Source organism: Episyrphus balteatus, chromosome 3, assembly GCF_945859705.1.
Source record: "Episyrphus balteatus chromosome 3, idEpiBalt1.1, whole genome shotgun sequence".
NCBI lineage: Eukaryota > Metazoa > Arthropoda > Insecta > Diptera > Syrphidae > Episyrphus > Episyrphus balteatus.
In genome coordinates this window covers 112,810,400-112,828,532 of record NC_079136.1, presented here as the reverse complement: position 1 = coordinate 112,828,532, position 18,133 = coordinate 112,810,400, and the positions used below count along the sequence as shown (strand labels likewise).

Sequence of the window (18,133 nt, the reverse complement as noted above, 5' to 3'; positions counted from 1 at the left end):
GTTCCCCAAAGTTTTTGAAAATCGTGAATATCGGGAATGGATTTAAACCAGTTAGGTAAATAGATAGAAATGATGGCTAATACACTAAAGCACCCCAAGGCACGTTCAATCATGTGTTGTCAATTGCCTTGTTCTGTATAATTTCTTCTCTGGCCAGTTCTTCCTCATAAAGGGGTTCCGATAAAGTCCAGTTCAGGCTCTGAGTACTTTCATCTCGAAGAATTTTATCTTCTTGAATGACGGTAATATATTGAACGAAACCGGGTAGGCGATACGGGCCTGACGAGTTATTTTAAAGACGTAGATTCTTCTCCTGCACTCTACGGGCTGCATCTACGGCGATGATGATGTTGAGTAAGTGATGGAGTTTCATTCATACAGCTTGTTCCTGATGGGTTATGAATTATTGGTCAATTTCTATTCTACTTACTTTATCTTCTGAACAAACACTGTGTGAAATATAAAAATCTAGTAAAACAAACAAATGCAATTCCGTGAATCACCCTATATATCCATTTTGTAACAATAACTTTAATGTTAAATGTTCTTGTCCTTGATTTTTTATCCATTGAAGCTCCTAAAATATTCTGTTCTCCCTCAAATCTATAATTGGACACATTTATGCCTTATGACATTTTATTTCGGTACCTCATTTCTAATACGTATTATATTTAAACTCTCCTGTTTTTCTATAAACTAAAAATTATCTTGGATATTATTACTATTTATAAGCAAAATCCCATTTGTATATTTATTTATGAATATAAATCCGTCCAGGGTTACTCAAAGAACATTTAATTAAGCTAATAATTATTACGAAAGGCACAGCAAGTAATAATAATCAGATATAACACACCTTTATAAGAAATCATAAATTATTTCTGTGAAAACTGACTCAAGTGTAAATAAACATGGTGATGATGGTGAGGATGATGAGAATTTACAAAACCTGCTATGTCTCCATAAATTTAGCTTCAGAAATCTTAGTGTAACCAAGAGAAGACAGAGACAAAAATAAATATGATTTCAGTTTGTGACCTAAATGTTAAGTATCAAATTAGAATCTATAGCTATCGTTACTATTCGATACAAAGAGATGAGTTTTTTGAGGGTACGGGTGGGTGGGTGTTAAAGTCAAAACCTACTACTACGCCTATTACAGATCATCATCCCCTAGACTCTTAACCATATATGACCTTAGATTAGCTATATTGGTCATAAAAAGCTAGGGAAACTTGAAGTGTAGTTGTATAAATATGTACATACACACGCTCATAAAATATCAATTGGGACGTAAAGGTTTTTTTTTTCTACTTTGGAATAGAGGCAAATGCAGGATGTAGGTACATAAATTGCGTGTTTATTTATACAGTGGTAAACATTCGTTTAAACGCTTTTGACAATTTATGAGTAAAATTGAATAACTCGCTGGAAGGTCCAAATATTAGAATTGAGGAAAAGTGGATTTTCGGTATGGAAATTTTTTAACTAGTGAAGTTTTATTTATTTCAAAATATTGAAGTTAATGAAGTGAAAATAACAGAAAACTAGAAAATAGTATAAATTAGTTAAACATTAATTTAAACGCACTTATCTAAAACTTAACATTTTTCAAAAATATGACTTAAAATAACAAAATTAATGCTTGGTATGGTATAGATTGTCATTGAATGAGTCAGTCTTTTTTTAATTTTCGGGTCTATTTCTTCCCAACATGTCTGGATGCATTTTTAAAGCTCCAAAATGGTATCATATTGTCTTCCATTTTTATAAACATTTAATGCAAGTATCCCCCAATGATTTTCCATTGGATTACAATCAGGACAACAAACTGGCCAATCCAATAAAACGATGTTTTTCTGACGAAACGATTTTTTTGACTCCTTAGATAAATGGATTCAAGCATTTGACTTGTTAAAAATCAACTTTTTTTTGTTACTGTTCATCCATGAATGAAGAGAAAACGTCATCCAACAAATCTGTGAAAATTTTGGAGTTTATCTTCGTTTAAATGAAACAAATAGGCAGCTTAAAATTAAAGTAAAATGCTCCCCATACAACTGCCGAGGTTCTGCTGTGTTAGGAGAGCACTTTTCTAAGAACGATCAAACGCTTAAACGAATATTTACCACTGTATGTAATATGTTTCGTGTGCCTTACAACAAATGAGAAGACAAGTTTTTATGATCAAATCGTTCTGATTTATTGTCTATTTATTTCATACTGAAAATATTTTTAGAAGCTCAAGTTTCTTTACAATAAGTATCGTTAATGATAGCTCATACATTAGAATGTGTTTTTTTTTTATTGTTGCATTACTAAGAAGGTGTAAACTTGTATTTCTTAGAAAAAGTTAAATCCCTAGTCAAGCAAGACCCAAAAAGAGAATAAATTTAAAAAAATATCTTTTTTAAAGTCATCTTCCTCCTCATATTTTATCCATTTCCCTCAACTGGGACTCTCAATATAAGTTCACAGGGGCGTATACGTATTTTTTTTTCAAATTTCTTTCATAGATTGAAATAGCGAATACCAATTGGAAGTGTTCATCGGTGCGTATACGTAATCTTTTTTTTCAACTTTCAGTTTTTAAATTTAAGAGACCATTTACAATCGGAAGCAATTAATAGTATTTCAACTAATCAATTTTGATTAAATACCAAAAGTTCATAGTCACAGATGTGAATAAAAGCTTTTACATCTAAAAAAATATTTTTCAAAATTTAGTATGCAACAAGTTGAAATGTATATATGCTTATTCAAAACACATATAATAATCTTTTTTAATACTAGCCATAGCACTTCTTTCATATTTGTGACCTATAAACTTTATCATTTCATCTATAGCTTAAGGAGACATACACACTCGGGCGTATACTTAACATTTTTATCTCTTGTTAATCATTTTTCATCCTTAACATTCAGAGTTGATTTACAACTCAGCAAACCACTTAGAATCCAATAAACCAAATGAAACTTCGTAATCGTGACTTAAATTATAATTCCCCAGACCCAATTGTTAAGTTGAATAGAATATTTCATAATTCCCACGTGGAAGGCTCGCGGAAGGAATTCGTAGGTAGAAGGCTTTAAGCCTTTTTTTTCTAATTTTCTTTTTCTTTCCAATTTGATTCTCATCCAACTATAGAAGAAGGTAAATCTTTTCAATATTGTTGGTTTTTTATTCGTTGAAAATTTTCTTTTCCTTAAGCTTTTGAAGATAAATTAAATTTATTACAAACTATTTTTTTTATGACAATTATTAGAATCATGATGACGACGGTGATGATGAGAATGGACGAAGGTTGAAGAAGATATTTTTATCGATTTTTATTTACTGCTCATTTCGCATGTTTTTCTCGAACCATTGGCATTCTGTTTTAACAGTGGAGTCAAATTACTTTGATAGGAACAAATGAGCGAATTGAAGATCTGATACTTTAAAAAAGAACATTAATCAAATTTCGAGTTCTATTTCACGCTCTACAAGGATTTTTAGACTGTTCTTGATTAATTTTGTGAAATAAGATAAAACACTAAACATTTATTTTCATATGAAGGACAATATAACGATTTTTATCGGATAACCTATATTAACAAAAAACAGTGCAAATCTTTTTAGTAAGCCCACAAAATTTCTAGAATTACAGAATGAGTCAAGAAAAATCTAAGAATATGTATATACAAAATTGTGAAAAGAGGAATAGAGTGAAAAAAGGTTATTGAATGCAGGATTTTTATGTGCTTTTTTCTTCTAACTTTTTCGTCCAGGAAACTTCGAAAGCAACTACAAAATAATTCTGAAAAACCAAGATCAGTGGTCTTAAAAATTTTTTCAAGTTTCTGGAGTCCATTTTTCACAAGATCTACCCATCTTCAGAGTAGCCTGATTTCTTTTAAATATGGCCTTCGAACCTTAATTTGTTGTTAAAAACTACTTTGTTGTAAAAAAAATTTGTTCACTGAGCTCATTCCAATATTTCAGCTTTCTAACTTGATGCTTAACTTTGCCTATACGAAATTGAAGTTCCTTATGCGCAATGGTTGGAATTTTCACCTTTGAACTGTCGATTTTTAACTCTATCCAAATATTTTGCTTAGAAAGAAGCATATAAAATAATAATAGTATGCCGTTTATACCTTCAAAGCACTAGTTCAGTTAACTTGTACTTTCGTCTGTAGAAGGAGACCGTGTCGGATCAAGCATACATATCACAGCACATTTCATCATACGACAACTCATCATGGCCAGGCCATCATTAGAAATGTCATCATCAACAGTAGTTCCATTGGAACAAATTAATTGTGTGCTCGAGTGTTAAACGCAATATTTTCAAAATTAAATAAAATGTCGAAATAATATTTTTTTGTCATTATAGCATTTAATTCTTTTAATTTAAGCCTTAAACTGTCTTTACTCATTAACAGTATCCAAATTATCGTCCTCAAACTTTTCTAAAAAGTTCATGTTAGAAAAATGTTTTTATCCTAAACTTTTTCGTTCAAATCCTTTTCTATGTTATTTCTCTATTCATTTGGGTTTTGTCACGATTTCTATTGTTTGCGACCATAGTACTTTGCATTGCACCATCGATACTTACGAGCTGAGCTTTGGCTTATTTTTTCGTAATCCTTTTTTCTTTTTTTTTTTTATTGTTGCCATGTGCGGGACTATAAATTTCCCTGAGGTCACATCCAAGGATAAGTAATTTAATATCCAATGCGAAAGTGAATGCAAAACGAAGATCCAGGTATAAAATCAAAGGAAACGAAGTAAGAAGGATACTGAGTTGGTATGAGTATATGCATAAACCAACCTATAGAAAGGATCCATTACACGCGTTGATGCTTTCATTTTTCGCACGTGTAAAGTGGATTCATATTGAAAAAGAGAAAGAGAGAAAGTACGAGGTGAGAGAAAATAGAAGGAAGATGAAAAGATACAATAATCAAACTGGGACAATTGTTTGCCAAAAGCTTTTATGTGTATTCCCACACGAGGATATGTTTTTTTTGCTGTTTTGTTTTATATCGATTGCAAGGAGTGTAAGTTGATTTCTTTGTAGTTTTTTTCAAATTGTATTGTTGTTGTCTTTTTTTTCGTACAAAGGCAATTTCAAGGCACGAACAAACCCTTCTCTGATTGTGACCCATTTATTCAAAGAGGGAGAAAGATACTTACAGTACCTATTCCTGTAATGTCTTTTTTTTTGTTGTTGTCTAAAAGAACATCAATCAGTTTTCAGCACGCATTTTGATCTAAATATAATTTTATTTACGTATTAATATTTTATCAGCGATGGTGTGTGTTTGAACAAACAAAGAACAAAAAAAAAGAAAAAACGAAAATAACTGAGTCAGAAGTTAGAGGGTAATTTTTTTTTGGTTATGTTATTGAGGGTTAAATATGTTTGTACTCCTATTAGACTGTCTGATGGGTGCGTAGTAAATTAATTTCGTGTTATTATGGCGTTTATCATCATTTTCATCGCTATCATCATAATAAAATATAAACAATATAATGTAGTAATTTTTTTTTGTTTGTTTTCAAATGAAAATTAAACCAGTTTGATAAAAAAAAAATAATTCAACTGAAATGATTAATTGAACTACTTTGAAACCCATTTCAAGTATTTCTAAATGCATCTTGTGCATTGTTATCTGAGAAAATATAAAGGGTAGTAAAGCATACCTAATTTTGACATCCAATAGTACGACAGTAACATAATTCCAAAGTTATAAAAAAATTACAAGTTTGTTTTTACCAGTACTCTAGTCACGTTCCACTACAGAATTGATGATTCAAAAGAACTAACAATCACGCTCGAAGCTTATTTAGTAAGCTTACAAATCTCTAAAAAACATTGGTTGAGTTATAAGCTTAAAAAACTTTTCAGAGCATTACTTGGGTAATACCTTTCTATTCCAATAAGCAATTCCCATTTGTTCGCATTCGTTAAAAGTTTCCTCATTTGTTCTAATCAATTTCTCACCTACAACTTATAAAACTAATCATTAATTCTATACTCGTAAAAAATCATTTTTTATATTATCATGAGAATGATATCAAGTTTCGTTTCATTCGTATTAGATTGACAAACGTTAATAATAAAATTATAGTGAATCCATAATAACAATACAGCTGCGAATTTGTTGAAAAAATTATGAACAAATTTAAACAGAAATGGAAACAATATTTTTGTACATATCTATGTGAAGGTGTAGATTAAATATTTAAAATTTCGTCGGAAATAAATAGTATTACATTTAATTTTCTTCCTCAATGCCAGACATTAGTATAATTAATTATGATGAATAAATTCAGGAAATAATCTTTTAAGGGAGAAAATGCAATTTAAGTTAGAATTTCATCAAGGAAAATTTTCATTTTCTTCTAGATTGTTGGGAATAGTATAAGCATTGAAAGTATGTTAACATTAAAAATTATAATATCTAATTCAAGTGAACTTATTTCAGCTAAAGGGTTTCTTTTTTTCAATTGAAAAGTAAAGTGAGAATAGCAAGTATCTGACACGATAGATGTTGTCCTGCCTTTTCCGGTGGATGGAAAGGAATGATGACTACTGATAAGTTCTGAAGTTTTTTTTTGTTCACTCAATCTTTTGCCGTTTGTGTGGAAAGCAATGATGTTTGATAACACACGTGACGTGTCTTCACTTATATATGGTGTACCTTACAAAATATCGTTGACAAAGCCATCTTCAAAAACGTCTTCTTAGACAAATCGGAACTCGAAGGCTCATGCTCTCGAAAGCTCATGTTATTGGCTTACTTAAAACATAAAGGGTTTCAGTTTTAATAAATATTCATGTTTTCGAGGTTAAAAAAGATAAAAGTACCTAGTAAAACAAAGATTTTTCTGAGGAAGGGTTTTTAAATTTCTTATTTTTATTTATAAGCTGTGAGTAAGTGTTTTTAAGAGCTTTATTTCAGACAACGATTGCAAAAGACTCCTTAGCAAAGATTGAAGTTGACCAAACCTCGTTAACCAGATTTATCTAAAAGAATATAAAAAGAAAAAGTTCAATATAAAACCAAAAATAACTTATTATAATAATAGAAATTTTGGTAAAATTTGTAGAAATGCTATAAATCAAGTTTTTAAAATGGCAAAACCAACTTCACCTATGCTACCCATAATCTCTAATGACTACATTTATCATACTTCTGAGTTATAGAGAGAAACAATTAATCGATCACCGCAATCTAAAAATTAAAAAAAAAAAAAATTAAAAAAATTTTAAAAAATAATTGGAATTTTCTGGCTTATACCGGTAGAACCGGGTGATTTTGGCCTGGCGGGTGACTTTGACATGGACACTTTTTTAAAAAATTGTTAATATATGAAGGACTTGTTTGTATTTTTCCAAGTTTCTTTGTAAATTCGTATAATTTGATGAATTCAAAAGTGATCATATTAGCTTTATTTAATTAAAATTAGATATTAATTTATACTAAAATTTAGTTTTCTTAAAAATGCTAAAAAAAAAATCACCTGAAAATGTTGGATGGTTTGAACATGTTGCAGAAATAGGATTGAAAAATGACTTTAACTCCGATATGTGTTTTGCAAGTTGAATTACTTTTATTCTACCCTTGCAACTATTTCATAAAAATTAATTTTAATTTTTTTATAAAAAATGCCATATGGTAGGGTGACTTTGGCCGGCATATCGGGTGACTTTGGCCGGGTGGCCAAAGTCACCCTCTTAATTTTTGCACTAGACTTTGTTTTTATATATTGGTATATATTGACAAAACTGATATTTGGCAATATAATTAAAATGTTATCAGATCATACATATCAACATTTGGCAGCTCAACCACTAGACGTAGCCTTCTTTCGGCCTCTTAAAATATTATGGATGAAGACCTTAACAGCGTATAAGATGGCAAACTCGAAAACAAAACAGTGCCGAAAGATGTGTTTCCTAGGCTTCTAAAATAACATTTTACTTCGGCTGCATCTTAAATGTTGATAATGATGAGGTTACAGTGTCATTCCTGCGAAGAGGTGCTGGGTACAGCTTCAGAGAAAAAAGACGTTGCACAAGTCACCAAAAGTGATCTGGAGAAGAAACTTCCTGTTCCAATGGTTGACCGCAGAGAGAGACTATTTTTTTCCATATCCTTTGAAGGATATCAAAATTTATGCTAATTTTAATTTTTTGTTTTTTTTTTAATCAAATAAAAACCGACAATTCTGTGTACGAAAATAAAAAAAAATACCGACATGTTTTAAAAAATCTGCTCTTTCATTTGGGCTGGGTTAGAATGACGTGCTACTTGTAGTTGAACTGGAAATATAGCAAACGTCCTACCGGCCAAAGTCACCCGGAATGGAGGGTGACTTTGGCCACCCATATTTTGGCATTTATCTATAGAACTGTTGGACAGATTTCTTCAAGATTAATCATACCTATAGAATGAGCGAAGTAGGTAAATTGGTTGAAATCTTCATTAAAAAAAAAAAATATTGCAGAAGTTATTCACATTTGAATTTGAAAACGTGCCAAAGTCACCCGGTTTTACGGTATTTATTTGATAAAAGTATAAAATTGTTGAAATATATATGTACTTTTTATATCAATTTTTTTATTTTATACTTCCTATTGAACGACTCAATAAAATCGTAAATTCTTAAAAAAAAAAAAAACAAACAAAAAAGTATTATTGGTTACAATTCAATTAAATTTTTCGAAAATAGGAAGATGATATTTTTTTAAAATAGCATATTCTTCATATAAAAAAAAATTATTTTTGACAATGCTGTTGTTTTTCTTCTAAAATTCAATTCAAAATTGGAAGGAACTACAATTTACCGCCAAGGCGAAGCTGCCCTTTCTGCACGGTACTCTTGGAAGCTTTGTCAATTTCTCAATTTGACAAAAAAAGTTAAATGTGAGGAATGCACTAACTATCGCGCTACGTACAAAAAAATGTATAACACAACAAAAATTTAAATTTGCTATCATTACAAAAGAAGTCATAATCTATGTCTTTTTTCTCCAAGTTAATTCAAGGCCTCAAATATTCTTTAAATTGTGAAAAATATTTCCTATTTGAGTAAGAATCTTATCTAAATTTTCATTTCATTTATACCTACAAACTTTTAACATAATTCGAAAACTATCCATTAAAATATATACATAATTATGTTATATGATATGATTTTCTCAAGAATTGCGGCAAACAAAAACTACAAAACACTCAAATTGTTCAAATAAGTAAGTAAGTAAGTAATTCATTTATTGGTTTGTTTCTTTAAATACTATTTACAAATTTTTACAATGAATTCTAAAGCTTTGGCTTTGCCGTCAGCTCGGTTGGCAAATTTAAACGATAATTAAAAAAAAACATACATTTACATTATCAAAAAAGAAAAAAAGGCAAAAAGTAAATAAAAATGACTATAAATATTCAGTTACAAGTAGCATCCTATATTTTAAAACGTCTCTCAGAAAAAGATAGAGTTTCTTCCATGTACACATAGAATTGTTTAGCAGAGAGATTGTTTCTTGAAGTGTAAAAGTTCTCTTTCCAAAGAACGAAATTCGTTGTTGTGCAAATATTGGACAAACACTTATAAGGTGGAAGCAGTCTTCTTTCGATTTAAGATTACACAGTGAACAAAATTGGTTGAAGCTGTTATTATATGGCGTTCCATTAAGTCCAAGAACTTCGCACCTCGTCTTAAATATTAAAGATATTTCTTTGTAAGTGAGCGCATCATTGAAATAATTTGCTTCCAAAAGGTTCAGCTTTAATTGAGAGTAAATGACTCTACTCTCCGACATCTGAGCTTCTTCAATAAATGCATCTTGCACAGAACTTTCGTGGGCTTGAATTAATTTGTTCAAATATATGTAAACTAGGGTTATTTTTCTAATAATAAAAGAACACACCGACACACCCTAACTAATAATTTTTCTTATTTGCACATACCTATGAAGGTACACATAAATATTTCAGTTTGAATAATCAAATATGTAATCGCTCATATTTTTACATTTTTAAGTACTTGTGTTAATATTGTGAAAAATTTTAAATATCCATAAAGTATAAAATAAATATTTATGTTATTTTAACAAAAACCTTCACTACAAGAATAGGTAGGTAACACAAGAATAACACTAGAATATTTCTTAAATAAATATTATATTAATAGTGAAAGTTTCTAAAAATAAGTGAATGAACACTTTTTCCTTGCATAACACATACAAAACATAAAAATAATAGCTTAAACAAGTTTTGTTTAAAAAGTTGCAAAAAAAGGAATAAAAAAAATATTTTTTTTTTTTCAAATCAATTACTAAAGATTAAACAAAAAAAAAACATCTCTTCTCATTTCGTCTGTGTCTGCTTATTGTTTAATGTAAAAGAGAAACCCTATCGGAAAAAGCTTTTTTTGACAATTCATTACAACAAGTCCACAACATCTAAGAGCACTAAAAGCAAACTCTTGGCGAAATTTCAAGAGTCTTTATCAAAGTTTTATTCACGAATCACGACTCTACTCAGGTCGCAGTTGTTGAAAGACAATAATGGCTGGAGCCTGGAGGGATGGTTATGGGGTGTAAACTTATTCCCTTTTGATTTATAGTCTATTCAACAATTGTTTCATGAGTTTATAATCAGATTTAATTGAAAGTATTTTAAAATAGTCTTATTACTACAAAATTTGTCCCTTAGAAAAAAATGTATTTAACTAACAAAACAACCAATTCATTCCTTGTCCAAAACACCCTATTTCGGTTCAATCAAATAGCAATGACCTCAATTAATATAAGAGAACAAAAAAATAAGAGAAAACAGCTTTTTTTCCTCACTTCATAAAAGTGAGCGAAAAAAAAGTTTCTCCCCAACAACAAGCCAACAGCAACGACCAACAATTCTATGTCTATGCATATCGTCATCAACCAAATCAGAATAAAAAAAAAGTAAAAATGAAAAAAAAAAAAAACTTCATAAAAGCTCTTTTTTACTTGTCGTTCGTGTTTCTTTTCACAATCTCACAAGCCAAACACAACCGACCGACACATTTCAAAGATACTCCTCGGCTAGTAACAAACGAAATTTTTTATCCCATCAGTCGCCATCAAATGATGAAACTGTCTTGTCGCGTTTATTCGCTGAATGTTGTACTTGATCAACGTCTTAGAATTGACACCTGTCGATATCTTATCGAGATTCTATCACGCCGTCTAGCAGGGGAATAAATTCCCTCCAAATTATTAAAAAAGTGTGAACAAAAATATCTCAAAAAAAAAATTCATCATCACCAACTTAACAACAAAATATAAAAAAAGGGAGAAGAATTTCGAAGAAAAATTCAATTATACTCGTATTTCGCGATAAATATTACACCTGTTTTATATTTATTCGCCAGGAAAATTTAAAACACCCACGAAGTGAAAGTTTTTTTTTCTGTTGAGTGTCTACGATACGTGGCCTAAATAAAATCCAATCACTATTGGGTCCAAAAGTTTAAAAAAATACAAAAAGTATCTAGATACATCTTGAAACACGACAAAATAAGAAGCATCAAATAAAATTCTCATTTTGAAGAATTATTTTTGAAACTTTACTCAAATTCATCGAGAAAATAAACAAAAAAAATCGTCTGTAAATTCAAATTTTGTTTTTAATTCGCTAAACAAAAGATTTAACAAAAAAATCTAAAATCCGAAAAGAATATAAAATTAAAACATTTTATTTATAATTTTTTTTTTTACAAATTGGTGAGCTCGATGTGTTAAAGTTTATGGCTGCTCGTTTAGCATTTTGATGCGATAATTCTCGTTGAATTAAAAATTTTCTTTCTTTAAGTGAATCTTTTTCTTACTGCTGCTCGACAACCGACACAAACACCGACGTGTGCTGCCAGTGCCGCTTTATTTTTATCTCTCAAGTTCAAGTGGATGACCTCGCTTTTGCTGGCGGTCGACTCATTATATTGCCGTGCCGGTTACACTAGATAAAGTGTATTTTTCCATTTCAAATTAAATGCATTAAAAAAACAGTGGATATAGTTCCTAAATTTTAAATACAAAAAAAAATACTTTTATTACAAAACCACAAGTTCTGTGATAATTCATTAAAAAAAAAGAAAATATCTATTTTTTTACACCCACAATTATTTTGCACAAAAAGTAAAAGAATACAACATTTTGGTTAAAAATACAAAACAAAGAAAATATATTTTTAACAGACAAAAAAAAATATTTTTTTTTATTTTCAAAATCACACCCACTCGAAAATTTTCTTCCATAACCACCACCGGTATTAAAAGAAAAAAAAAAACAAATAAGTGAACTTAAAATTTAAACAAAACATCGGCATAAATAAAACAAAAAAATATATAAATACAATTATAAATATATAAAAAACAAAAAACATTTATATAAATAATTTCATTGCTATAGAAAAAAGTGCTTTTCTGTTATTTCTTTGTTTAAATTTTTCTTTAAAGAAAAATAAAAATAAAACAAAAAATCACTCAGTGTACATTAGTATAGTAGGAGAGAACTAGTTAAGACTGAAAACAAAAATTAATCGAATATAAGAAAAACAAAAAATAATTACAAATAATAATAATTTTTTTTTTAATTCAAACTGTGTGTGTGAATTATTATGTTCTTCTTTGTATAAAGAAAAAATAATATTTGAGTACAAATATCGAAAGCAACTATTTTTGGAATATCTATATTTTTTTTAATTAAAATAAAAATAAATAAAACTTTTTCAAACTGTCGAACAAAGGAATAAAAATAAAAAAAATTTTCGGTAAGTTTGAGTTTTTGTTAAACTTTAATTTTTATAAAAGATTTCTATCGTTACGGATATAACGTTTTTACAAATACTTTAAAAAAATTATTTAGCCATTATTCAATATTGATGTATAAAAAAATAAACTTGATTTAGCTAAAAAATTGCATTTTGCATTAATAGTGTGACTGTAACCTAGAAATACACATAGTTTTCGTATGGAAAAAATTTCGTATAGAAATATGAGTATTTTTGTAAATTTTTTTTTTTCCAAATTTATTTATCTTCAGTATCGTTTCTATCTTAGTACATTCCCAGTAAAATTTTGCACAGGAAACAACAAGAAATTGTTGGGAAGGATAAAAAAAAGTTTTTTTTTTATTTTGGTTTATAAAGACAATTCGTTACATTTAACTTATATACATTTTTGATTATTAATATAAAATAAAAGTACAAAATCGTTTGTTGTTGTTTACAGCATAAAATGTTTACGTAAAATACTAAGCACCATTAAAACACGGCTACCAATGCAAAATTACATTACGATGATCTGGAATGCTTGACCAAAAATACCCCAATTTTGGAAATGCTTTATTTCCTCAAAATTGATTTTGCGGTTTTTTTTTTTAAATTCCGTATTAACGGTATACTTGCCATAAGCCGTTTTTTTTTTATTTTCTGAATTTTCCGAAATGCCACGTATTTTTAATACAATAGCTTTTTTTGTATACCTGAGTAAAAAATAAATCAATGAATAAATTTTTTTGAACGTGTAATATTTGTATAAAAACAAATATTACTCGAATTTTTTGTACCACATGGTTTTTTTTTCAAGCCAAAGTTGAACATTTTTTCAAAAAATGCACTACCCTATCAAAAAAAAAAAATTATCAACCATTTCAATGCCTATTATAAGTAAAAAGCTACAACCCGTTATGCACCAGTGTGAAATTGATCGAATTTTTGACTTCGGATGGGTACTGCTCAGAAACTAAAAAGTCAAAAAAATAAATTGTGGTGGTTTATCGTTTCTAGTACCTCAATGATTGTCCTCAATTTTTTTTTTTTATTAAAATTAAAAATCATGCCCCACCCATATTTGTTGATTTCATATGGAATGACACTTTTGGGCTCTAAAAAAGTTTTATATTTTCTTTTGAAATTAGATTTTTCAAAAACAATGCGTGAAAGTTTTTTTTGATTTTTTGTTAAGATGTTAAAATTATCTGAAATAGTTGCACAGCAACTTTATTTTGTTAGCGCTCAAATTCATTCAAAAGTTGTTTATTATTTTGCAAAGTTCTAAGGTAACACCATTTTGCTTAATTTCAAAACTTACAACTCTGTTATAGAATTTTATTTTTTAAAAATGTTGATATTTTTCTTTTTAATTATTTGTTATCTATTTAATTCTATTTAATTCTGTTAAATGGGTGTACCTGTACATACATCCTTAAAATCTTAAAAAAAAAAAAAATATAAAATGGAAGCTGTTTCTGGGGACTTGTCATGAAAGGCCGCCATTAAAGTGAAAAATATTAATTCGTTAAAAAAAATATCGTATTTAAGTAACATACAAAATTGTCTCCTGTAAATACATAAATAAACCTACAACCACCTGTCAATATGGGCAGTATGTATGTAATCATAATTTTGCAGTCCGGAAATAAGTCGTACATTGGATTAAAGTTAATTCCATAAATGGAACGTAAAATGCAACCAAATGGAATTATAAAAATACAAAATTTACTTTTTCGTTAACTGGTGATTGCTTTATTTGTATTTTTATTATTAATTAAATATGCACACAATTGTTTTTACATCTAGGTAATAATAAGAATATTTTTATGGACCATCACCATGTATAAAAGAAAGAAGAAAAAAAAATGTTTAAGGGAAACGAGAAATCAACTGATTGCATAAGGCAGGCAAGTCGCACTTGTACAAATAGACAATGGAAATGGCACAATAAAAATGGGTTTTCCAATGAAAAAAAATTTATATTAATTTTCTACAAAAAAAATATTATTTTTTTAATTTCCTCGTAAACTTCAAAACGAGAAATTGGCATAATGACAATCGGTTTTTTTTTTTAAGTATAAAAACACATTTTTTGAGGGTCTTCTGCAGAAGCAAAACCAAATGCCTTACAGCTTACACTCTCTAAGCCAGTCGTTAGTTAGATTTTTTCTATGACCACTTTACTTCTTCTTAATAATCACATGTATTCTACCTTTAAAAATTTAGTTGAACCATTTTTTCTTTATATTTACGTGCAAAAAATGAAAAATTGTAACGTGGCGTTTTTTTTTCAATAGGTATACTATTTAAAGCTTTTCAATATCTCAATCACATTTGACAACCGCATGTTCTAAAAGACTGTAAAACCAGTTTTAAAAATAGAATCATTCCCATTCAAAAAATGTATTCCTTTCATGAATATTCGATTCAATGAAAAAAAATCATCCATTGTGATTCAAATTTATCGATGATGATGTGACATTTGAAAGATCACTAACTTAACATGAATTGAATAACCTACTAACCTTGAATTTTAAACAAAAATTGATTGTTCTTTCAGCCGGTCGATTACTGTTCTTGTCAAAAAATAAGAGAACTTCAATTTCCATTTCCATTCAACAAAAAGTAAAAAAAAAAATCACAGGCTATTGTGAATGTGACAGTAACAATGAGACATTGAAACATGATCAATGAAATTAAAAAAAAAAAAACTCCATTCACAATGGATAAAGATATGTTAATGAACAAACTTAATCCAATTAGATTTCTTTATGGTAATTTATTATAAAAACTAGGCGCGGGTTTTTAGCAAACTTAACGCTTTGACGTCATTCGTTCAACGATTGACGTAATAAAACGAATGATTATTCCTTGTACTGGAAAATAAAGTAAAAGAAACTAATGAAAGTTCAGTACATGCAGATGTCATTTTGTGTTGAAAATAAAACCGCTAAAGTTGTTAACCTTAATCGGTTAAATAAACATATGCACTCAGAAAAAAAAACATACCTACAAAAATCAACAACAACAACATATCAAATGAATGAATCAACTTATACCTACTTATCATCATTCTCGATTGTTGATGGCGCACATGACTTTATTTGTCGGAGCCAAGCATATTATGGTTGGATAAATGAATGTCTATTAGTATTATGACTGTAAATCTACTTATGGTAATGAAGAAATTTTGCCTTTGTTTGACAACAACTTCCAACTGAGTAACAAATATGTCTGCGGCATCCGGTGAAATGATTTTAAATTTATACATTCGATTTATTATTATTTTTATTTTTTTTTTGTGGAATGCAATAAAAATGTGTTATTGTGAATTTATATGAGGCCTGCCGAATGTCAAATTTAGGAATGGAACGATTTTTTTTTATTTTAACAAAGGTACTTCTTTGAACATTTTCTATTGACAATAATGTTGATCGATGCGTATCCTTAAAGTCTTGTAGCTTCTGCGATATCAATTTCGAGCGACGAGATGGCCACATCTTGAGCGGCTATGCTTAGCGGCAATTTCTAAAACCCTGTAAGTGCTAAAAAAAATTCGATGAGAATTCGGATCACACGCCGGAGACCTAGTTTCGATTCCTATAAGTGCCAATTTTGATTTTTCAAAAACAAAAAAAAAAAAATCAACTCTTTCAAAAATCCAAAACATTCTTTCTTTAAAATTTTATTTTTGATTTATGATAGGTAAATGCTTTATTTAAAAAACGGTTCTATGACAGGTATCGTTAATAATAACTTTCGAAAAAACTTATTTATTAAAAGATTGGCCTTGTCCAAAAACTCACACTTCAATTTTTGTTTTAAATCGTTAAAGGAGTTTTTTTTTTAGAAAATTAAACGTTTCTGATCAAATATTTCTGACTTTGGATTTGAGTTCAGAAAAACTTTATTAAAGTATAATATGGTTTTAACAACAAATCGCTTGTAACCTCAAAAGTTGTCGAAAAACTTTGTTTTTTGCATTTTCTAACTGTAATATTTCAAAAATAAGAGCTGATTGAATTTCTGACTTCGAATTCGAGTTCAGTGCACCGAAAATCTTTGGAAAAAAAACTAGTGTAATTAATGGTTGTATTGTCTCTAGAGGTAGCTTAAAATAGTGTGCGTTTGAATGACTTTATACCGGATTCATTTAAAATTCACAATTTATGTAAACAAATTGTTTAGATTAGTACTTTTAATTAACAATTATTTGCTCATCTTTTGGTATAAACTGAAAATAAGTAATGCAAATGTTTTTATTTATTTGCCTCACAAATATATTTTGGTGCCATCTAGTAAAAAAAAAACCCCACATGATAGGTATTAAACATTATCACTTTTTTCGCATGTCGTTTAATAAGTTGAACACGTCAAACCGAAGCCTAAAATAAACAAAATTACTCATTCCAAGCTCTGTTCATGTTGTTATCTCTCGGTGAGATTGTGTTTTTTTTTTTATTGTATACAATACAAATATTATCTGCAGTTCCTGAAATTTACACATTTTGTTTTTTTATTTCCGTTTGCTTCAACAAACTTATTTACTCCGTTCTAAAGAATTCTTGATTCATTTTTCTATATTCAATATTTTTAGGTTTTTCCAAGTAATTTAAAATTTTTATTTGAAAAAAAAAAAAAAAAATAAATAAATAAAAAAAAAATCATAAGCTTTGACCTTTTGTACAAATATTAAGCGCCAGAGAAAGATAGAGAGGGAGAGAATAAATAATGTTCTTGTTTAAGTGCATTTTTTAAACGCGTAATATTTATTAATGAATGTTTTTCTTTTTTAATTTTTTCCTCATTACGTATATGTAGGTATAGTCCAATTTAACGTTATTTAAGATGCAAAAATAATATTGTTAGCGGAAAAAAAATCCCCTGAATTATGATTGCTCATCGTCATCATAATATAACTTGAAAGTAGTTTACCTAATTCCTTTGGAATCTTTTAAAAGGGGTTAGTCAATAGTAGAGTTAAAGTAGTGTTAAACAGTGTCACTGACAATTTTCTGCTTGCAAATTTTGAAATAATTCTGATAAAAAGTTTTAAATTCAAGTCCAATCTGACTCCTTGACAGATCTTCTCATTTTTGAAGCAATAGAGTATTTTGTAAAATTACTAAAGCTTTTAAATTATTTTTTATTAGAAAAAATGATTTTTCCAGGGAACTCAGAATTCTTTTTAAACACTTCCAAAAGTCAAACGGTTTTTCCTCTTCAAATGATTAAGGAGTATAAATTCTTGAGTTGATATTGGATATTTGTCAGGCAATGCACGTTAAAATTTGGCACAGCGTAAACTAACAGATTTCTTTGA

The 18,133-nt window shown here is 28.7% G+C and overlaps 1 protein-coding gene across 2 annotated transcripts in view; it reads left to right on the top strand.

The window, feature by feature from the left end:
- LOC129916505 (PRL-1 phosphatase) overlaps window positions 1-18,133 on the top strand; it is a 97,858-nt gene that overhangs the window by 68,919 nt on the left and 10,806 nt on the right. The window contains exon 1 of one of the 2 annotated variants that reach the window (XM_055996507.1): window positions 12,425-12,807. The exons of the other annotated variant lie outside the window; for it this stretch is intronic. The gene's annotated coding sequence lies outside the window, so the exon portion shown is untranslated. Of the gene's footprint in view, window positions 1-12,424; window positions 12,808-18,133 lie in introns of those variants that run through there. 2 annotated transcript variants of the gene reach the window in all.